This window comes from Lycium barbarum, chromosome 1, assembly GCF_019175385.1.
Source record: "Lycium barbarum isolate Lr01 chromosome 1, ASM1917538v2, whole genome shotgun sequence".
In the NCBI taxonomy this organism is placed as follows: Eukaryota; Viridiplantae; Streptophyta; class Magnoliopsida; order Solanales; family Solanaceae; genus Lycium; species Lycium barbarum.
In genome coordinates, this window is record NC_083337.1 from 117,419,482 (window position 1) to 117,431,199 (window position 11,718).

The following is an 11,718-nucleotide window of genomic DNA, read 5'->3' on the forward strand; positions in this document are numbered from 1 at the left end:
ACATTTCTTTTTCATATTCATAGAAAATAGAGCTTATTTCACATCGTATCATGTCATAGAATATCATAGTATATAATGTAATATCATAGCACCGAACAATGTCGGCTCACCCACATTGCGCCTAAATACATCGGCTCGCCCATATATCCCGCGTCCGGGCATCCCGCGTCCGGGCATCCCGCGTCCGGGATGATAAGCCAGCTGACCAGGTGGCAATGAAACATGTTTCCCTTCCCATCCCCATGTATCCCTTCCCCCCAACCCATTTACATATTCATATTTCATATACATATGTCATATAAGCATGCAGGAGAGCCCAAAGAAAATCATGTAGCCATCGGAGTGACTTAAGGTCGGTGACCTCCGATTACGTTATGGAACAATCGTGATCGCTTTGTCTCACCTTGAAGGAACGAGTATTTTAAGGCGAGACTACCAACGGAGAATAGTGTTAAAAGAAACATAGAATGAAATCATGGATGTCATAGAAATCAATTCATCTTCTTTAGAACCTTTAGAGGATGGTATCATAACCAAGGAATAGAATTAAAATCAAGAACTAATTTGATACTTTCATATTCATATTCATATTGGGTCTTTAGCTTAAAACTCTTAGTCATGGAATCATTCTTGTCATACTTATCATAGACGTATTCTCTTCCTTAGCATCATCGTTATCATGGTCTTCATATACATATTTCCATTAGAATGTACAGTACTTATCGTTTGATAATCGGAACAAGGATCAAAAGTTTCCTTTGGATTGTACTCCAAAATAAGTCAAACGGAGCAATAGGGAAAATCCGGGAACAATGGGCCCACCTCGGGCCGAATGAGGTAGCGTACACAATTTGCATATGTTACATGTCATGGCGTTATTTGTGAGGGTTTCAGGGTAGTCGGGTCCTATTTACGCAAGTTCTAGAGGTTTAGGAAGTTTTTCCAACGTTTCGCACACTTTCTAATTCAATTCTACTGAATGAAAAGGGGGAAACTTTAGGTGCGGATTCCGGAGAATAGAGTTGTCCCCGAGGCACGTATCCAACCTAGTATGCCTAAGACATGCCAAGAAAAAAAGGATAGAACCTTACATACCTTTTTCCGCTCCTTATGCTACTCCAAATTCAAGTTGCAAATCCGCCAAAATCTACAATTTGGTCACATTTACCAAACATTGATTAGAACATTTACAGGTGGAACCTTAAGGTAACATTTGTCTACCGAAATTTCGGCAGCACCTCCCCATAAATACACCATCCCCAAAACTTCAACTTTTCCAATTTAATCATCAACAATCCGGGATTTCAACCCGGCCAAACTATCAACAACATTGCCAAGAATCATAGTAACAAATTCAATTAACATACTACTTCCTTCAAGACTTTCCAACTCCAACAAAAACAATAACAACCTTATAATTTATATTCCAACAACACCATACTAACATCCTTATATGCCATACATGCAAGAACATCATATTCTATCTTCATAAATTTCTAGAACAAGTTTCCAACAATTACCTCCTAAACTAAAATTATTAAGCTTCCATTTTCCACCATAGATTTCACTACAACAACAACCAACATACAAGATAAAATTTGCTCACTCTCTAGCACCACACTGCCACACATGTACACTACATATTTTCATGTGTTTCATTCACTTCAACATACCAGAACATGCATCAACCATCTATAACCACAACAATCATGGTACTAAGTAAAATTAATTCATCATTTCAATCCAACACCACACACATATTCGGCCAACATACAACTCACATATTTTCACTTAGTTCATTCATTTCTTCAACCTACAATATATATGAACCATCCACAACACAAAAAAGAGATGAACCCTTACCTTTTTCTTCAACTTCCCACTTGGTTTAGGGTTGGTACATGACACCACAAAGGCTTCTACTTGCTTCAACACTTACTCCATGTTGTAGAGGACCCTAAAATTAGTAGGATTTCTAGGAAAAAATATTTTTTTGATCAATTCCTCATGAGGCCAAATTTCTTGGCCTTGGCCGAAGGCCATGTTCTTTCTCTTCCTCTCTTTTGCTTTGTTTCTTTCTCCAAATTTCTTGAAGGTTCCCTACATATATATTTTCCACCTCGTACTCATATTTAATTTTAAGTCCCTCAATTAAAGAGGTATGAACACTTGGCCCTTCTTCCTTTCTCTAGAGAATTCTTGCCTTTTCTTGAAATTTCCTTAAGATTAATCAAAGAAGACCAATTGTCTTCTTGAAGAAGCTTTGGCCCATACATTTTTATAATTTACCATTAGCCCCCATAAATTAAGAATTGGGGACATATGTTGATGCCACACGGCCAACATGAATTTTCAAGAGTTTTCTCGAACTCTTCGTGAAATTACCATTTTACCCCTAAGCTTCCACATTATTTCCATTGGTCATTTTGCGAATTTCTCTTTTTGCCCTTAACCTCTCTCAATATTTCCATACTAATAATATTCATAAATAATATCCACAACCAACTTGTACATTAAAATAATTTTTGAAAATGGTCTCGCCCTTAACTTTCCACGACGACTTTGGAATTTCCAACATACGAGACACGGGCTATAACAGCATCCTATTGCAATCTTTACACAAGTATGTGTAGGTGCTCAAGTCAGCCCGGAAAATACCTTAGCGTTGCCTCGCTAGTCTTTATGTAGACCCTATATTCTCCTCTTATATCTTTCAATTGATATCAAGGCTCAACTATGGTTTTTTGCCCTCAGTACTAATTATATCTCTGTAGTTTTTGCCTCAGACCATCTTATACCTTTCTTTGATGTATCCGAAATATCGTAACCGTATTGTTGTTACTGAATCCTTACTCTTCTTATCAAGTACTCACTTGGTCTCATCCTTAGCGTACACATATTCATAGGTTCCATAACTATTCTGATACAACTCGTACAAAGTGCGTCTAATCTTAGTCATAGTCTTTCCTTCTCCTGGCTTATTCTGCTCGGCATACTTTATTGTACTATCACTCACTTGCTGTGTATTTCGCCATACTCTTTCCCCTTCCTCTATTCACCATTTGATTCCTACTATCAGAGATTTTTCTATTCCTTCTCCTTTGCTACCTATAGGTTGCAGTATCATTAGCGAACAACTTTGCCAACATCCTAGCCTCTAATCCGGCATAGCGTTGCTGTCTTTCACAATATCTCTTAAGTTACTCGTTATCATTCTTCTGTCGTATTCTTCCTTTTTGTAAGCATCCACCTTCTAACGTCATATTATCCAAGATCCTTACCAATAATTCTCAGCACCGTCTCAAATACCATCTTGGCTTCTATCCGTATGTCGCTAGTTCAGATCTCACTAACTTGTTTTAGCATGGGGTCTCACTTGAAGTTTAAGTATTCACATTAAACGTATTGCAGTATCAGTTAATTTCATCTTACACTTGCATTTTTCTCATCCGCTTCCCCCCTTTAGGGTGTACCTACATCATTATCTATTTATATTCCGCTCTATGCCTCCATTTCCAACTTCCTATGATTCTTTTTCCAATACATTTGGTATACTGTTTCAAATTCCTATGTCTTCCTTTGTATTGTCTATAACTTAGATTACCCAGGTGTAAAACCCTAACACAATCACGAGGCGATGAGAACTCTCGATACATAGTACAAAATCTCATCTGATGGTTGGTACTCGAGTAATGCAATTAATGTAGTAATTTGTCCAAAGCCACATTCCATTTATTCCGATCAGTAATTAGCTAATGCTTATCTTCGTTTCAAATTCTCCATTCAGTATCACTTATATTCTAATGATAAGTGTCTCAAGCTTTCTCATAACACTATCTTTATCCCAACGGATACCGTCTGTTTCTTTTAATAAATTTACAATATATCAGTTGTTTCGCAAATCCGCAATCCTCGTCCTTTAAGGATTTCACCATCTCCGAGGTGAAGTCACATACACGTAGTACTCCTTTATGGCTCATACTCTCTCATTCTTGTTGTATACCCAACGCTAACTTCTAATTTACTCAAAATCATATCAAATTCGTCTTGATAATGGTCTTGTCTTGTCACCTTCTCGTCGTATTACATCTTAAGTTCATAGCTATATATTTCCCTTTTGTCCTATACTCATACTTAATTAGTTACGTCTGTCTTGGGTGTTTCTTTTAGTATTCCTTTCATTTCTCCAGTCTATGTCCATCTTTTATTTTGTGCACGAGGAATCTCATGGTACTCCTGTATCCTTCGGAAAACACTACTTCTACATAACCCCTTTCTCATTTTCGAAACATATTCTGTTCTTCTCTATTTGTTCTTATCACAGCAGTTATTTCTGGCACTCCTTTTGTCTTGTTGCTCATCGTCCTTTAGGTTGGTCTTTCACAATTATGTCGCTTATATTACTTGTTTTCTTAGCTATACACGTCATAACGCATCGCTACACTGCAGTCTTATTCGTTTTCTTCTTATCTTCCTCCTTCTATTAACTCCTTCTCTTCCTGTGCTCGTTTTCACTTTCGTTACCATTTGATCTCTATCCTAAACTTTCCCTATAGGACTTGTAAGTCTTTCATATTCGTTCTACATTTGCCTTTCCGTTTCGCACTAATCACATCATATTCTTTAGTTACTTCCTTGCTAGGCTTTACTCATTTCTATAGTAATCCTTATGGTATTCACGTCACATCTTGTTCGTAATCCATCCTATAACGTATCACTTCTTAATCTTATTCACAATGCTTACTATATTTTAATTACACTCTGTAGGCTAGGCGTACTTTAACCCTTCACCCCTTCTGATCAATTTTACCCTTTAATATCTCACAAGCTGTCTTATCAATACCTTCATAACCTGTTATAATTCTTCTTTCTTTGTACTTCTATCTCAATCATACCATTACTCCCTTTAACTGTAAACTCGTCGTAAGTTATCCCTTAGGGTCGCAAGCTCTTCCTAGTCATCCTAGCATTTCATCAACAACACGTGGAACACATGATTCATGACAGCTCACAAGTTGAGTTTTCCTTCCACGAATTCCATCTCCAATTAATTAACTAAGAACTAATAAAGTGTCACCATGAAGCATTTTCCAACCACCGCCAAAAGAAAACTAGGATCTAACAGGCACCACAGGACTTCTAGTGCTTGATGCACATAGTTCATCTCCAAGTTTATTCTTGAGTCGTGGACGAACCGTTTAGTTCACAGACTGCTTATTGTATGCTTTGTACTTTACCGGACGTTTTCATCCTTCAATATAAGCTTTTTTTTTAAGGCAAAAATGTGACTGCAGGTATTCTCGTCCATTCAAATGAATTCCAAATTCTGCTGCTCATATAAGCTTCTTCAACACAACGTCCCCCAAATAAGAATGATGCCTCTTATGCATGAGGTGGGGGTATATTTTGTTAATTTTCTAGTTCAACATGATAGATTTACCGTACTGGTGTCACCCTTTCATAACCTATTATGAACTTATGTCTCATTCTTTTCTTTTTCCTAATTCTGGGAAAATTTGGGCAGAGTCTCCTCTGTAATTCTTACTATCCCAGAACCTGCACGCAGTAAATACCAACAATGCCTCACAGGGCCAACATATATACGCACATATCATATCGTATCATAGCCACACAGGGGCTCCCAATTCCAAATAAAAGTTACAAAGGTGTCAGGACTTACCTGTCATATCGCACCTCAGGACATACCTGACCCTTTAACGACCTGTCCTGTTATATCTTCGTATCTACCTTCTCTTTCATCCTTCGACTTTATATTTCGATCGTATTCCATTATTCTTACCTTATCCGACATACCTCTTTCGCACAATTTCTTACCTGCGTGCTGTGTAGCTTTCAATGTCATCGGTCGCTTTCATCTATTGATGTCGTTCTTCAGCTGAAATCAAATGTTAGTAAAGGGAATTTCATTTCCTATGGCTGGGCTCTATCGCACGATCTTAGATATGAAAGAAAGGTAACATCCTAAATGTCCTGTAGCTTTCTGTTTATAGATGTCGTGCACAACACACCGATAAACAAGACTCTACTAGACACGGTCTGTAGACACTCCGAGGATGAACTGCTCTGATACCACTTTTGTCACGACCCAACCCCGTAGGCCGTGACTAGTGCCCGAGCTGAACACTCGTATGTACCTGTTAACTATAATCATCCACAACTAGCATAATACAGACTTATCAATACCAAGGCAAGATGTCGTCTCAAAACTGTCGCATTATTTAGACGTATCACAACAACCTGTCTCCTGGGGAGGTACAACTTTCAACAGACAATATAGTACATAAGCCGACAAGGCTTTCATAACATATAAGGGAACATTCCCACCAAACACGAGCCGACAAGGCTATTATAACACATTACTTCTCAAAACATATATATATATATATATATATATATATATATATATATCTACGCAAGCCGACAAGGCTGCCCCTACGAATGGAAACGTCCCAAAACATAAGCCATATAGACACAACTGAACAACATTGATACACAACCCACACATATGTCTACAGACCTCTAAGACTAACTATAGTATTATATGACGGGACAGGGCCCCGCCGTACCCCTGAATAGACACATATATACAACAGGAGAATCTGTACCAAAAAGCTAGGCTCCAGGACAAGGGAGCACTCCAAGATAGTTGGATAGGACGCCTAAGCTGGCGGGTTACCAACGTGAGCATCTGCACCTGCGGGCATGAACGCAGCCCCCCGAAGAAAGGGGGTCAGTACGGAATATGTACTGAGCATGTAAAGCATAAATACAATAAACAGGATCATACTGAAGTGAGGAGTACAGAAAACCAGTACAATAAACAGAAAACCACAAGGCTTACCTTTGAATCATAAATCATGGTGTCAATATCAGACTTAACTCGTTATGAAACTTAATGTCACCATTAGAGAATCATCTTGTTCATATGCATATGTATAACGTGTCCCGGCCCTCCAGTGAGGGACTCGGTAAATAAAATCATATCATCATCATGTATATATATAACGTGTCCCGGCCCTCTAGTGAGGGACTCGGTGAATAAGATCATCATGTGCCATCCTGGCCGCCATCCCCACATCATCATATCATCATGTCATCATATCATCATATACATATATATAGCGTGTCCCGGCCCTCTAGCGAGGGACTCGGTGAATAATGCAGTGGGTCTGTGTACGAAAACATGTCCTGGCCCGGGACTCAGTGAAAGATGTAACAGTAAGCACGAGCAGAGTAGTGAGTAACCATATACATACAAATCATCTTTTGAGACTCAATAGATAAGTAGACTAATCAGCTCTCAAGTATCAGGATAATAGCCATATTAAATTCTTTCTAAATGTCATTACGAACTATATAAAGGAACGTCTCAGGGATCATAGAAATGTATCAAATTAGTACGAGATAGCTTATGAAAGTCAAGGACACCACTCATTATGGAATTCGTTAAGAATAGGAACTTTTATACATCATATACGAGTCAATCATATAAGAGACTCGAGGGCAATAGCTCAACTATCCTGAGAGTTCTAACATCAAGAAACGAATAAAAATCGTAAGTCATGCTCGGAACTAGTGAGTAGAATTACCCCAAAGCTCATATCATATCTTACTTACATCTAGGACATGCCAGAAGAAGGAAGGGATAGGCTTTACATACCTGTTAGTTATTCGTAACCCGTTCGTCTCATCGCTCTTTTAGCCTATTTAATATAAGAATAACGTTATCATTAGTAACTATATTTTCTAGTTCACAAATTAATAACCCATTTCTTATAGAACCTATATTTTAGCTTACATATTTTCATTTAGGGTTTTCCATTAATTAAGGGCTTAACGAAAATCGGGCAGCATTTCCCCTATATATTCGTCTAACCCGAATTTCTAATTGTCCTCCTGTCAACACAAAAATACCAACAACAACGATATACATATAAAATTCTTACAACCCAGTCCATAACAATTCCAACAACCCCACAATTTCTCTATATTCATTTCAGCCCACAATTTTCTATAACATCGATTTCATGCATTTGCTTAATCCCAATTTCTTCCAATCCAATTTTAATAATTCCATTATATTACTATTAACACAATTACATCATAAAACAAGAAAATCTTACCTTAATTTTCGCATAGGAATTTCTACTCTTAATTGCTCCAATTTTGCAATTTCTTCTTCCTCGATTCCATATCCAATGTTGCTATCGCCTCCTTGAATTTGTATAATACTTGAAACTTAATCAAAATATTCAACAATGCAAACTTTTCTCCACACCACTGCTGGTCCGAAAGTACCATGTTCTTTCTTTAACTCCAACTTAGCCGTGTGTGTTTTTTTTTTTTAATTCCTACGTGACTTTTGTCAATTGCATTCTTGCAATTGGTTTTGTCAATTGCATTCTTGCAAAATGAATTTATGAATTGCCAACTTTGAATGTATAAGGGCCTTTCAACGTGTAAGTGTCCCATTTAGATGACTTTGAGTCATCATTGGGCTTGACATGTTAGTTTCCCCTTTTATTAATTGCTGCCACGTGGCAGCCTATTTGGTGTCACGTGGAAGCCTAATATTAGTCCACAAATTTTAATTAATACCACAATTAATTAGTTCCTAATCTCCGGTAATATTTTTATACTAAATAAAATTTATAAACTATTTATGTTTTAATTAAAATTGAAAATTAAAGATTTCTATTTCGTGTCCGAAAATAATTTCGCCTTTAACTTGATTCGACTTGCTTGCGAATAATTTGACGTATAAATATACGGGGTATAAAACGTACGAATAAAAGTAATATCTTACGAACCTTAGAGCCGATGTTACAAACAATAATAAATGGAAAGGATGCGCACCAGAAGATTAATGACACTGGTAGATATAAGGACAAAGGTGAGTCAAAATGGGAAAAAATAAGTGTTGGAAATGGATGCCCTTATAAGTACTCTAACTCAATATGAGAACGTAGTTAACAAGGAGATAGACAGGATAGACACCATAATGAAGGGATTGCAATTGTAAGAGGATCGCGGAAGGCGATGGTTACTTAAAGGGTATAGACATATATAAACCCTCTTAATAAATAGGGGGAGAACATACTAGATTTGAAATGAGTTATGATGATCTGAGTTCCAGAAGAAGGCGATAAAGAGAGCAAGAAAGGTATACAGGCTAAATCCACAAGGTCAATGAAGAGTAACAATAGTTGATAGTTGATAACTTTCCGAAGAAAGGAAGCGCGCTGCTTATATGAATAGAAGGTGAAAGAGGCTACCGGGTACTAGAGAATAATTCATGGACTATTAATCATGCTGAACATGAGGGTATACGCTATGGAATTGTAAGAATAATTAACATGAAGCTATGCCCAATTACAAATATAAGGAGTCCACGCCGGAGAAATCAACAAGGAATGATGATTGACGCAACGATCATCAATCCAAGGAAGTTACAGACAAGTGTACTGGCATCGAGGATTGTGAGGAAAGGAAACGAGGAAAAGTTGCGACAAGAACCCAAGGATGTTGCGAGTTAAGAAATCAACTGGATGTGAATCATAAGTTGTCATGAGTATAGTCGGACTGCGAAGGACGAGAAATGGCAAAACAATATCATGTATATATGTTTGAATACTGATATGATTGGCCTTGGAAAGGAACATAACCATTATGCTCATTAGCGACAAAGTCATTACTGGATAAACACTTATAATGTAAAATTAAAAAGGGAAAGCTCAATATGAGATATAATAGACTCTAACAAATTGTCCGTACCAAGTCACCCATGAATCAGAGGTATCACCGAATTAGAAATGGTACATTCAATCTTCCACGTGCCTATGCTTCGCAAATGTGTTAGTGACCCTTCCCAAGTGTTTCATATAAATGATATCTATATGATATAAAAGCTACCATATAAGAAATAGTCTGTGTTTATAATGGATGGTCAGGTGAGAAGTTATATGCCAGAGACGTGGTTTCGGTTGAAGTATTGCGGCCAAACAATAATAAAGTGGAGACCTCCCCGAAGTATTATAATACGCCATGAGGCCAGTTCAACATTCGAGGACGAATGTTCTAAAGGGGGGGAGGATGTTATATCCCGCATTTTACGTATTCGGATAATTCAAGATAATTGCGGGAAGTTAAGAGCAAAGCTATATTTTTTATCTTGTTGGGAATATAAGTTGGTTATGAAAATTTTGATGTGGAAATACTAAGAATGGCTAAGGGAAAATTTGGAAATTGGAAAATATTTTTTTTTAAAAAAAGGGGGAAAGATTGGTCTTGAAATAAATGGGCTTGAAAAAGAAAAAAAGAAAAGAAAAAGAGGCCCAAGTGTGGCCGGCCAAGTGGTATGGGCCAAGCCCACATGGGAGTTTAATATATGTAAGTAAAAAGATGATAAATTCATTTTCAACTTAGAAGAGTCAAGAAACTTTGAGAGAAGCAAAGAAAGCCCTCCATATTCGGCCAAGCTTGGGAGAGCAAGAACCTTGGAAACAAAATTGCTCAAAAATTAGTTTCTACTAATTGGAAGGTCCCTAGCAAGGTGAAGTGGTCATTGGAGCAAGTAGACCATTTATTCTTGCAAGCTACAAATTCTAGCCAAGTGAGAAGATAAGTGGAAAGGTAAGAATCAATCTTCTTTTATATGTTATGGATGATTGTGTATGTTGTAGTGTGTAGAAATGAGTGAAATTCATGAAAATATGGGCATAGTGTTGTGGCCGTGTGGTGTTTATGTGGTATAGAATAGAATGAATCAATTTCTCTTAGTATTTTGATTGTTATTGTCATGAATGCTATGTTGGTAATGAAAGTTTGATGATTCAAGTTGAAGTTGGAAGTGTTGGAAAGTTATTTTAGAAACTAATGTGATGTTAGAAGCCATTTCATATATTTATGGAAAACAATGTGTTAGTGTGTGAATTGTTGCTGAAGTTCATGAGATTGAAGGAAAAAAATGTGTTGTTATTGTTCTTATTCCATTTGGAAAATTTCGGGTGGCATAGCATATGGGTTGGATTATTGTGAATATTGTACGGATTGTTTGAAGTATTCTTGAATATTGTTTGAATGGTTTCGGATTAATACTTGAATATGTGAGCAAATATGAATTGAATATAAGTGAAACGTCGTTGAAGATTGTAGAAAGAAGTTGTTAATGTTAGTATGCGTTTTGAATCGATTGTGGATGTTGTTAGAATAATTGTTGGTATTGTTGTCGATATTTTGGCCGAGTTAAATTCTCAGATTTGTTGTTGAATGTTTGGCCGAGTTGAATTCTCCGGGATGTCGCATTTTCAGGGGAAATGCTGCCGAAATTTCTATAGATTAAGTGTTGGTTTAGAATTGGACTCTAAGTGTTTATGGCTAATGTTCGGTATATATGAATATTGTAGTAGATCTTGCGAAGCGAAAGACTTAAGTTCGGATTAGCATAGAAAGCGGGCAAGGTATGTAAGGCTTACCTTTCTTTCTTTTGGCATGATCTCTATGAAACGAACAAATGACGTATATGTATGATTGCAAAGAAATTCATATTCTTAGAGTCACTAGGATGGCTAACGTCCTTGATATCCATAAGTTGTTTCATATGATTTTGGTGCGTATCTATGTTGTCCGAAGATCTACTTGATATGATTATTGCTTCGATTTTCCAAAAATGACTTCTGAAATGTTCGTAGAAGGTTC